The sequence below is a fragment of the Nycticebus coucang genome, chromosome 6, assembly GCF_027406575.1.
Source record: "Nycticebus coucang isolate mNycCou1 chromosome 6, mNycCou1.pri, whole genome shotgun sequence".
NCBI classification, from domain to species: Eukaryota; Metazoa; Chordata; class Mammalia; order Primates; family Lorisidae; genus Nycticebus; species Nycticebus coucang.
Window position 1 is genome coordinate 105,466,254 of NC_069785.1, and position 12,274 is coordinate 105,478,527.

The following is a 12,274-nucleotide window of genomic DNA, read 5'->3' on the forward strand; positions in this document are numbered from 1 at the left end:
GCATTTCTCTGATGATTAAGGATGATGAGCATTTTTTCATACGTCTCTAGGCCATGTGCCTGTCTTCTTCAGAGAAGTTTCTCTTCAAGTCCCTTGCCCAGCCTGAGATGAAATCCCTTGTTCTTTTCTTGCTAATACGTTTGAGTTCTCTGTGGATTCTGGTTATTAAACCTTTGTTGGATACATAACTTGCAAATATCTTCTCCCATTCTGAGGGCTATCTGCTTGCTTTACTTACTGTGTTTTTGGCTGTGCAGAAGCTTTTTAGGGGGTATTACTTCAATTCCCGGGGGTCCTCCTTATAAAATATTCGCCCAGGCTGATTTCTTCAAGTGTTTTCCTTGTACTTTCTTCCAGTTTTTTTTATATTTTTATGTCTTAAGTTTAAATCTTTAATCCAGTGAGAGTCTATCTTAGTTAATGGTGAAAGGTGTGGGTCCAGTTTCAGTCTTCTACAGGTCTCCAGCGAGATCACCCAGCACCATTTGTTAAATAAGGAGTCTTTTCCCCATTGAATATTTTTAATTTGCTTGATCAAGTAACAGTAATTAGTTTGGTTCATCTCTTGGTTCTCTATTCTGTTCCACACATATACCTCTTTGTTTTTGTGCCAGTACCATGTTGCTTTGATTACTATCAATTTATAGTATAGTCTGAGGTCTGGTAGTGTGATTCCTCCTGCTTTGTTTTTCTTTCTGAGTAATGTCTTGGCCAGTCAAGGTTTTTTCTGATGCCATGTAAACTGAAGTATTATTTTTTCAAGGTCTTTAAAGTATGACAGTGGAGCTTTAATAGGGATTGCATTAAAATTGTATATTGATTTGGGTAGTATGAAACATGAGCATGGTATGTTTTTCCATTTGTTAACATTTTCAGCTATTCATTTTCTTAGAGTTTCATAGTTCTCTTTATAGAGATCTTTCACGTCCTTTGTTAGGTAAACCCTCAAATATTTCATCTTCTTTGTCACTACTGTGAATGGAATAGAGTCCTTGACTGTTTTTTCAGCATGTTGTTTCAGTGCATATATATATGCGCTGCAGATTTATGCGTGTTGATTTTGTAACCGGAGATGGTTATTCCTGATAACTTCTAAGAGTTTTGTAGTAGAATCCCTGGTGTTGTCCAGATACACAAGCATATGATCTGCAAAGAGTGAAAGTTTGATCTCTTTTGACCCTATGTGGATACCCTTGATCGCCTTTTCTTCCCTAATTGTTATAGTTAAGGCTTCCATTACAATGTTAAAAAGAAAAGCGGTGAAGACAATGAGCAACCTTGCCTGGTTCTTAATCTGAGTGGAAATTATTTCAATTTAACTCTATTCAATATAATATTGGCTGTGGGTTTGCTGTAGATGGCCTCTATCAGTTTAAGAAATGTCCCTTCTATACCAATTTTATTAAGTATTCTCATCATGAAGGGATGCTGGTTATTATCAAAAGCTTTTCCTGCATCAATTGAGACAATCATATGGTATTTGTTTTTTAATTTGTTTATGTGTAGAATTATATTTATAGATTTACATGTATTGAACCAGCCTTGAGACCCTGGGATAAAACCCACTTGGTCATGGTATATAATTTGTTTGATGTGTTGCTGGATTCTGTTTGCTAGGATCTTGTTGAATATTTTTGCATCAATATTCACTAGTGATATTGTTCTATAATTTTCTTTTCTTGTTGGGTCTTTTCCTGGTTTGTGTTGGGTTGTATTCCTTCTTTTTCTATATTTCGGAAAAGGTTGAGTAATACAGGTAGTAGTTCCTCTTTAATGGTTTGGTAGAATTCTGATGTGAAGCCATCTGGACCTGGACTTTACTTTCTAGGGAGATTTTCTATAGTTGATGCTATTTTAGAACTTGATATAGGCCTGTTCAACATTTCCACTTCATTGTGCCTAAGAATAGGAAGATGGCGTGCTTCCAAGTATTGATCTATTTCCTTCAGATTTTCATATTTATGAGAATAGAGTTTCTTATAATATTCATTAAGGATTTTTTTAATTTCTGAGGAGTCTGTTGTTATTTTGTCTTTCGTCTTTACCATTTCTGATTGATGAAATTAGAGATTTTACTCTTTTTTTTCCTGATTAGGTTAGCCAAATGTTTGTCTTTTCAAAAAACCAATTTTTTCATTTATTGATTTGTTGTATAATTCTTTTGTTTTCAATTTCATTTAATTCTGCACTAATTTTGGTTATTTCTTTTCTTCTGCTGGGTTTGGGGTTGGAATGTTCTTCCTTTTCCAGTGCTTGAGATGTCCCATTAAGTTGTTAACTTTTCTCTTTCCGTTCTCTTGACGAAGGCTTGCAGTGCTATAAATTTCCCTCTTAGGACTGCCTTTCTGGTATCCCAGAAGTTCTGATAATTCATTTCTTTATTGTCTTTTTTCCCAAAAATTTGGTAATTTCTTTCTTTCTTTTTTTTGGGGGGGTACCAAATTTCTTTACTTGAAGGAATGGTACAAATTAAAGAACTTAAGTGGATGTTTTGGTACAACTTAGAGAAAAGGTAAAGGAAACCCTGAAGTGCATGCACTACCTTGGTGATCACAGAAGTCACCCCGTGACTATGGGGAAGTTAGCCTAAGGCTTAGTTCTCATTATCACTGTCTCCCAGGGTGTGCTTTTCAAAGAGATACTCTGCCATGCCAGATTCAGGGGCTCCCATCTTGCGCAGGTTGGTTACGTGGTTACCCAGTTCTTTAATGGATTTCACCTGTTCATTCAGGTAATGTGTCTCAATGAAGTCACACAAGTGAGGGTCATTTTTGTCAGTGGCCAGTTTGTGCAGTTCCAGTAGTGACTGATTCACATTTTTTTCCAAGTGTAACGCACACTCCATCGCATTCAGCCCACTCTCCCAGTCATCGCAGTCTGGTTTTTTGATAGCCTGAAGGAAGTTTCGGCTACCTCATTGATTCTGCAGCATCATCAGTTTCTCAGCATGTTCCCTCTCCTCATGAGATTGGTAAAGAAAGTATTTGGCAAAATTCTTCAAAGCCACATCATCGCGGTCAAAGTAGTAAGACATGGACAGGTAGACGTAGGAGGCGTAGAGCTCCAGGTTGATCTGGCGGTTGATGGCGGCCTCAGAGTCCTGGTAGTAGTTCTGGCGCACCTGCAAGGGGGATGTGGTCATCATGGTGGCAGCTGAGGAGAGGCAGGGGCTGCGCAGCACTGGAGTGGCGGTGTGGGCCTTGGGACGGTCTCAGGGAGCGGTGAGGAGGTGTCGGAAGGCTGGCTGTGAGCGGCCGGCCGGGATGGGGGTCGAGCTCCAGGTTCCGTCCAAGCACTGTTGAAGCAGGAAACCATGGCAACTCTCAGCCAAGAACATCTCGGTAATTTCTTTCTTAATCTCGTCTACAACCCAGATATTCTTCAGCATAAGGTTATTTAATTTTCTTGTTTTTGTATGAGTGTGCAGATTCCTGTTGTTATTGAGTTCAACTTTTATTTCAAGATGGTTCGAGAAGATGCAAGGAATAATTTCTATTCTTTTAAATTTGCTGAGGTTAGATTTGTGACCTAAGGTGTGATCAATTTTGGAGTATGTTCCATGAGCTGATGAGAAGAATGTGTATTCAGTTTTGTTAGGATGAAATATTCTGTAGATGTCTGTTAAATCCAATTGTTGAATGGCTAAGTTTAAGTCTAATTGATGAAATTAGAGATTTTACTCATTTTTCTTACTTTCTTATTGGAGGATCTATCCAACACTGCCAAAGGGGTGTTAAAATCTCCTACTATTATGGTGCTAGAGGAAATCAAGTTGCTCGTGTCTCTTAGAGTCTCTCTTATAAATTGAGGCGAATTCTGGTTGGGTGCATAAATGTTAAAAATTGAAATCTCATTATGTTGAGTGTTACCCTTAACAAATATGAAGTGACCATCCTTATCTTTCCTTACTTTTGTTGGTTAAAAGCCTATTGTATCTGCAAATAAAATGCAACACCTGCTTTTTTTCTGATTTCCATTTGCCTGAAATATAGATGACCATCCCTTTACTCTGAGACTATATTTATCTTTTAAGGTAAGATGAGATTCTTCTATGCAGCAGATATCTGGCCTGAGTTTTCTTAGCCAGTCAGCCAACCTGTGCCTCTTTAGAGAGGAATTTAAGTCATTCACATTAATTGTAAATACTGTTAAGCCTGGTAGAATTTTGGGAATCAAGTTTTTCAAAAGTCCAGTGTATATTTTTAATTTTTTTGCTGCTGTGGAAGTTGGAATTTAATCAAAAGTTTCTGAGTTAGTTTACCTTTGTGGTGGATGATTGTGCTGGTCATTATGCAAGATAGTCTAAGAATATCCTGGAGAGCTGGTTTATTTATGGAAAATTTCTTGACAACAGAAATGTCATTAAAGTATTTAATTTCTCCATCATAAGTGAAACTTGGTTTCGCTGGATACAGGATCCTGGGTTGAAAATTATTTTGTTTTAGGAGATTAAAAGTTGATGATCACCCTCTTCTGGCTTGAAAGGTTTCAGCAGAGAGATCTGAAGTCATTCTAATGTTCTTCCCCTTGTAGGTTATGGTTTTCTTCCATCTGGCTGCTTGCAGAATTATCTCCTTAATTTTAACTTTGGTGAAGTTAATTATAATGTGTCTAGGAGACATCTTAATCGGGTTGAGTCATGCTAGGGTTCTGAAACTGTCTGCCATCTGAATTTCAGAATCTCTTGGCATGTCTGGAAAGTTCTCATTCATTATCTCATGAACAGCCCCTGTGCCTTTATAAGCCACTCATTGCCTTCAAGAATTCCTATAAGGTGAATATTCGTTAGTTTTTTTTTTTTATTAAATCATAGCTGTGTACATTGATATGATCATGGAGAATCATACACTAGCTTCACAGAACATTTGACACTCTTTCATCACACTGGTTAACATAGCATTCCTGGCATTCTCTCAGTTACTGTGCCAAGGCACTTATATTCCACATTTACCAAGTTTCACATATACCTTTGTAAGATGCACCACAGGTATAATCTCACCCTCCCTCTACCCACCTTCCTCCTCCCTCCCCTCCCTTTCCCCCTATTCTTAGGTTATAACTGGGTTATAGCTTACATGTGAAAGTCATAAATTAGTTTCATAGTAGGGCTGAGTACATTGGGTACTTTTTCTTCCATTCTTGAGATACTTTACTAAGAAGAATATGTTCCAGCTCCATCCATGCAAACATGAAAGAGGTAAAGTCTCCATCTTTGTTTAAGGCTGCATAATATTCCATGGTGTACATATACCATGATTTATTAATCCATTCGTGGATTGATGGGCACTTGGGTTTTTTCCATGACTTAGCAATTATGAATTGGGCTGCAATAAACATTCTGGTACAAATGTCTTTGTTATGTGATTTTTGGTCTTCTGGGTATATGCCCAGTAGCGGAATTATAGGATTTAATGGCAGCTCTATTTTTAGATCTCTAAGTGTTCTCCATATATCTTTCCAAAAGGAATGTATTAATTTGCATTCCCACCAGCAGTGCAAAAGTGTTCCCTTTTCTCCACATCCATGCCAACATCTCTGGTCTTGGGATTTTGTGATATGGGCTAATCTTACTGGAGTTAGATGATATCTCAAAGTAGTTTTGATTTGCATTTCTCTGATGATTAAAGATGATGAGCATTTTTTCATATGTCTGAAGGCCACGCGCCTGTCTTCTTCAGAGAAGTTTCTCTTCAAATCCCTTGCCCAGCCTGCAATGGGATCCCTTGTTCTTTTCTTGCTAATGCATTTGAGTTCTCTGCGGATTCTGGTTATTGAACCTTTGTTGGAGACATAACCTGCAAATATCTTCTCCCATTCTGAGGGCTGTTTGCTTGCTTTACTTACTGTGTTCTTGGGTGTGCAGAGGCTATTTAGTTTGATCAAGTCCCAGTAGTGTATTTTTGAAGCTGCTTCAATTGCCCAGGTGGGGCTCCTCATAAAATACTCACCCAGGGGCAGCACCTGTGGCTCAGTCGGTAAGGCGTCAGCCCCATATACTGAGGATGGTGGGTTCAAACCCGGCCCCGGCCAAATTGCAACCAAAAAATAGCCGGGCATTGTGGCAGGCACCTGTAGTCCCAGCTACTCGGGAGGCTGAGGCAAGAGAATCGCTTAAGCCCAGCAGTTGGAGGTTGCTGTGAGCAGTGTGATGCCACAGCACTCTACTGAGGGCCATAAAGTGAGACTCTGTCTCTACAAAAAAAAAAAAAAAAAATACTCACCCAGATTGATTTCTACAAGGGTTATCCTTGCCTTCTCCTCCAGTATTTTTATAGTTTCATGTCTTAAGTTTAAATCTTTAATCCAGTGAGAGTCTATCTTAGTTAATGGTGAAAGGTGTGGGTCCAGTTTCAGTCTTCTGCAGGTTGCCAGCCAGTTCACCCAGCACCATTTGTTAAATATGGAATCTTTTCCCCACTGAATGTTTTTAATTGGCTTGTCAAAGATTAAATAATGGTAAGTAGCTGAATTCATCTCTTGGTTTTCTATTCTGTTCCAGACATCTACTTCTCTGTTTTTGTGCCAATACTACGCTGTTTTGATCACTATCAATTTGTAGTATAGTCTGAGGTCTGGTAGCATAATTCCTCCTCCTTCGTTTTTATATCTGAGTAATGTCTTGTCTATTAGAGGCTTTTTCCGATTCTATATAAAACGAAGTATGATTTTTTCAAGATCTTTAAAGTATGACAAGGGAGCTTTAATAGGGATTGCATTGAAATTATATATAGCTTTGGGTAGTATGGACATTTTAACAATGTTGATTCTTCCCAGCCATGAGCATGGTATGTTTTTCCATTTGTTAACATTTTCGGCAATTTCTTTTCTTAGAGTTTCATAGTTCTCTTTATAGAGATCTTTCACGTCCTTTGTTAGATAAATTCCCAAATATTTCATTTTCTTTGGCACTAATGTGAATGGGATAGAGTCCTTAACTGTTTTTTCAACTTGACTATTGTTGGTATATATAAAGGCTACCGATTTATGAATGTTGATTTTGTAACCTGAGGCACTGCTGTATTCCTTGATCAATTCTAATAGTTTTGTAGTAGAGTCCCTAGTGTTTTCCAGATATACAATCATATCATGTGCGAAGAACGAAAATTTGACCTTTTCCGACCCTATATAGATACCCTTGATCGCCTTTTCTTCCGTAATTGTGGTGGCTAAAACTTCCATTACAATGTTAAAAAGCAATGGAGACAAGAGACAGCCTTGTCTGGTTCCTGATCTGAGTGGAAATGATTCCAATTTAACTCTATTCAATATGATATTGGCTGTGGGTTTACTGTAGATGGCCTCTTTCAGTTTAAGAAATGTCCCTTCTATACCAATTTTCTTAAGTGTTCTGATCATGAAGGGATGCTGGATATTATCAAAAGCTTTTTCTGCATCAATTGAGAGAATCATATGGTCTTTGTTTTTTAATTTGTTTATGTGCTGAATTACATTTATAGATTTATGTATATTGAACCAGCCTTGAGACCCTGGGATAAAACCGACTTGGTCATGATGTATAATTTGTTTGATGTGTTGCTGGATTCTGTTTGTTAGGATCTTGTTGAATATTTTTGCATCTATATTCATTAGTGATATTGGTCTATAATTTTCTTTTCTTGTTGGGTCTTTTCCTGGTTTGGGGATCAGGGTGATGTTTGCTTCATAGAACATGTTGGGTAGTCTTCCTCCTTTTTCTACCTTTTGGAACAGGTTGAGTAATATAGGTACTAATTCCTCTTTAAAGGTTTGGTAGAATTCTGACATAAAACCATCTGGTCCCGGACTTTTCTTTTTGGGGAGATTTTGTATGGTTGATGTTATTTCCGAACTTGATATGGGCCTGTTCAACATTTCCACTTGGTTCTGGCTAGGTCTTGGAAGGTGACGTGCTTCCAAGTAACGGTCAATTTCCTTCAGATTTTCGTATTTCTGAGAGTAAAGTTTCTTGTAATATTCATTAAGGATTTTTTGGATTTCTGAGGAGTCTGTTGTTATTTTGTCTTTGTCATTTCTGATTAATGAGATTAGAGATTTTACTCTTTTTTTGCTGATTAGGTTGGCCAAAGATTTATCTATTTTATTGACCTTTTCAAAAAACCAGCTTTTTGATTTGTTGATCTGTTGTATTATTCTTTTGCTTTCAATTTCATTTTATTCTGCTCTAATTTTGGTTATTTCTTTTATTCTACTGGGTTTGGGGTTGGAATGTTCTTCCTTTTCGAGTTGCTTGAAATGTCCCATTAAGTTGTTAAAGTCCTCTCTTTCCGTTCTCTTGAGGAAGGCTTGCAGTGCTATAAATTTCCCTGTTAGAATTGCCTTTGTGGTGTCCCAGAGGTTTTGATAGCTCGGGTCTTCATTGTCATTTTGTTCCACAAAATTGGCAATTTCTTTCTTAATGTCATCTCTGATCTAGCTATCTTTTGGCACTAGGTTATTTAACTTCCATGTTTTTGTATGAATATGCAGATTCCTATTGTTACTCAGTTCAACTTTTATTCCATGGTGGTCAGAGAAGATGTGTGGAATAATTTCTATTCCTTTAAATTTACTGAGGTTAGACTTGTGACCTAAGATATGATCGATTTTGGAGTAAGTTCCATGGGCTGATGAGAAGTATGTGTATTTTGTTTTGTTGGTTTGAAATGTTCTGTAGATGTTTGCTAAATCCAAATGTTGGATGGTTAGGATTATATCTAAAATTTCTTTCCTCATATTCTTGTTGGAGGATCTATCCAACACTGCCAAAGGAGTGTTGAAATCTCCGACTATTATGGAACTGGAGGAAATCAAGTTACTCGTGTCAGTTAGAGTTTCTCTTATAAATTTAGGTGGATTCTGGTCGGTTGCATAGATGTTAATAATTGAAATCTCATCATATTGAGTATTTCCCTTAACAAATATGAAGTTACCATTCTTGTCCTGCCTTACTTTTGTTGGTTTAAAGCCTATTGTATCTGCAAATAAAATTGCAAGACCTGCTTTTTTCTGATTACCATTTGCCTGTAATATGGATGACCATCCTTTCACCCTGAGCCTGTATTTGTCTTTTAAGTTAAGATGTGACTCTTGTATGCAACAAATATCTTGCCTGAGTTTTTGTATCCAGTCAGCTAACCTATGCCTCTTTAGAGGACAGTTTAAGCCGTTCACATTAGTGGAGAATATTGATAAGTCTGGTGAAATTTTGGGTATTGAGTTTTTCAAAAGTCCAGTGGACATTTTTAATCCTTTCGCCAATGTGGAAGTTGGAGTTTGATACGGTGTTTCTGAGTGAGTTTACTTTTGTGGTATAGGATTGGGTTCGTCATTATGGAGGATAGGTCTTAGAATATCCTGAAGAGCTGGGTTGGTTATGGCAAATTTCTTCAACGTATGAATGTCATTAAAGTATTTAATTTCTCCATCATAAATGAAACTCAGTTTAGCTGGATAAAAAATCCAGGGTTGAAAGTTATTTTGCTTTAGAAAATTAAAAGTCAGTGACCACCCTCTTCTGGCTTGAAAAGTTTCAGCAGAGTGATCTGCAGTCATTCTAATATTCTTCCCTTTGTAGGTAATTGTGTTCTTTCCCCTGGCAGGTTTGACAATTTTCTTCTTCCAATTAACTTTAGTGAAGTTAATTATGATATGCCTGGGGGATGTCTTTTTGGAGTTGAGTCGTGCTGGAGTCCTCATGCTGTCTGCTATCTGAATTTCAGAATCTCTAGGCATGTCTGGAAATTTCTCTTTCATAATTTCATGCAGAAGTGCCTCTGTTCCCAGCAAGGCCTCTTCATCGGATTCAGTAATTCCAATGATTTGGATATTGCCCTTCTTCGAATTATCCCCGAGCTCTCTGAAAGAATGATCAGTTTTTGCTCTCCAGTTCTCTTCCTCTTTGAGAGTTTGGGAGCCTTCAAATGCTTTATTTTCAATGTCAGAAATCCTTTCTTCTTCTTGCTCCATTCTGTTGCTGAGGGATTCTACTGTATTTTTCATATCTTTGAGGGCTGCAAATTCTTGCTTCAGTGTCTAAATCTTTGGTAGTTTTGTCTTTAAATTCATTAAATTCTTGAGGCAACTTTTGAATTTCTCCTCAAATTCCTAATTCCACTTTATTTTTCTTGCCTGCAATCCAAATTCTGAATTCGATTTCTGACATCTCAGCCAGTTTTTTATAAATGGTATCTTCAATTACATCTGCCATATCTTTCCTTGGGGGGGGGGGTTGATCTATTCTGGTTATTCATGTTACCCGAGTTTTTCTGCTGATTCCGCCCCATGATTGTTTTACTTCCTTTGATTTTATCCTGGGGCTTTGTCGCTATCCCGTACTGTGTTGTGGCCTGACAAACTGGGGCCCTGTCTGGTGTGCTGGGGCTAAGTGGTTCTGTCTTGTTTTAAGCTGGTTTCTCTTCGACCCTAGTGAAACATTTACTCTGGGTTGAAGTCTCAGCTGTGGAGAAATACCAGCAATTAAGTCACCCTGCCCACCACTGGCAATAATTGGAAAAGGAAAATCAAACCTTCCTACAACCGCACACCCAGGGCACCAACCAAAAAGTCCTCAGTCTATTGGTTCAGTTCAAATGATCCAGATCAATTTTCTCAGTCTGCACCTGTCTCGGGTGGGAGAGTTCAAGAGGTCTCTGGGAACTGGATCACAGGAGTCTGGTGACTACTCTGATATGGTTTTCTCCAGTGCTGCATGGAGTCAGGAGGAGCCACCCAGCAAATAAATCAGTCTGGGAAGTTTTATGCCTCCTTCCCCACCTTGCCCCTCTGTCAGACCCAGTCACTGATATCCCTGCAGATGGCTGATCCAGTTGCCTGTAGTGAACAGATACTCCAGTGGTTTGCATCTGCCTGAATCGCAAGGAAATCTGCCAGGCCTCTGCACTCTGCCACTATCTAGCAGGAGGAGGTGAGGTCTGACATCCTTGGGCGCTTGATGAATGTCAGGAGGTGTTCACTCAGGCCCAGCCCTGCCCCTGATTGATGTAACTGACAGAACAGAACAGAACAGAACAACTTTGTGGGCTTCTGTCTCTGTTCCTGCTAGATTCGTCTGCAGAAGAGAAGCTGTTCTGAGTTCCAACGTCCTGTCTTTGCTGCTGGAGGTTTGTATTCGGTTACCTCTCTGAGTCAGCCCTGCCCTGGAAACTTCCTGTGTTTGTGAGTCACCTCAGGCAAATCCTTTACTCATGGGTGGCCTCCTCTGGTTGCCCAGGGAGACAGGCAGTGTGGCTTCAGAATAACTAGGAGTGTGCCATGTTGCTGTTAAAAAAAAAACAAAACAGCTGTTGATCCACCTCCGGGAACCGCCACTCTGGTGTGGCTCCCTTCTAGCCGACCCTTCTCTCCTCGCTCCCGCGCCCCAGAGTCAGCACTGACCAGCCACAGTTCAGGCACTGTCCACACCCCACAAGAGATGACCCAAGAATCTGGACTCCTGGGGGATAGGCCCCCAGACCCCAGAGTGATATTGGAGGGGAGTGCTTGGAGCTCAGCGTTGCAAGTGGGGAAGATACACAGTTTCACACAGTTTTATGTCTGGCCATATTGCTGCCTGAGGAGGGCTACTGCACCATGCCTCAGGGAAGCACCACCCTAGCCTGGCTCCCCCTTAGCCAACTGTCCTCTCCTCTCTACCATGCCCCAGAGTCGGCGCTGACCAGCCGCAGCTCGGGCACTGTCTACACCCCTTGAGAAATCACCCAAGATTCCGAACTCCTGGGGGACAGGCCTCCAGACATCAGTGTGAGTGGAGGGGAGTGCTGGGAGTTCAGAGTTGCAGGAAAAGGATATTTACAGTTTTATACAGTTTTATGCCTGGCAGGAGAGTGCCATGGCACCCTAGTAGGGGATGTAGGTCCAGTTTTTAGAAGGTCTCTCCCATGGAGTGTAGTGGGAAGGCCTTTGATTTCTGCCCATTTTTTTGTTTGTGGGGCTCTTGAGCCAGTCTCATGGGGGAGGGGGAACTCCTGTCCTCTTGGAGATGGATTTTGTACCTTTTGTTTGTGTCTTTGTGGTCACAGCTCACGTCAGCGGGGTTGATGTGCGTTCTTCAACCTTCTCTTTTGGTGCAGCTCAAATCCACCAGGTTACTTGCTAAATTTTCATCCCTTAACTCTCCTTCGGACGGGAGCCTCTGTGGAAAGCCGGCTTCAGTCCGCCATCTTGTCTCTGCCTCCCTGAATATTAGTTTTATACAAATTATCCCAGAGCTCTCTGAGAGAATGTTCCATTTTTACTCTCCACTTCTCTTCCTCTTTGACTGCTTGGGAGCATTCAA

The 12,274-nt window shown here is 39.8% G+C and overlaps 1 pseudogene across 1 annotated transcript in view; it reads right to left on the reverse strand.

The window, feature by feature from the left end:
* Window positions 1–2,460: 2,460 nt before the first annotated feature.
* Window positions 2,461–12,274, reverse strand: part of LOC128588825 (uncharacterized) — a 49,778-nt pseudogene continuing 39,964 nt past the window's right edge. The window contains exon 4 of the transcript XR_008380812.1: window positions 2,461–3,320. The product of XR_008380812.1 is annotated as an uncharacterized LOC128588825 (transcript). The remainder of the gene's footprint in view (window positions 3,321–12,274) is intronic.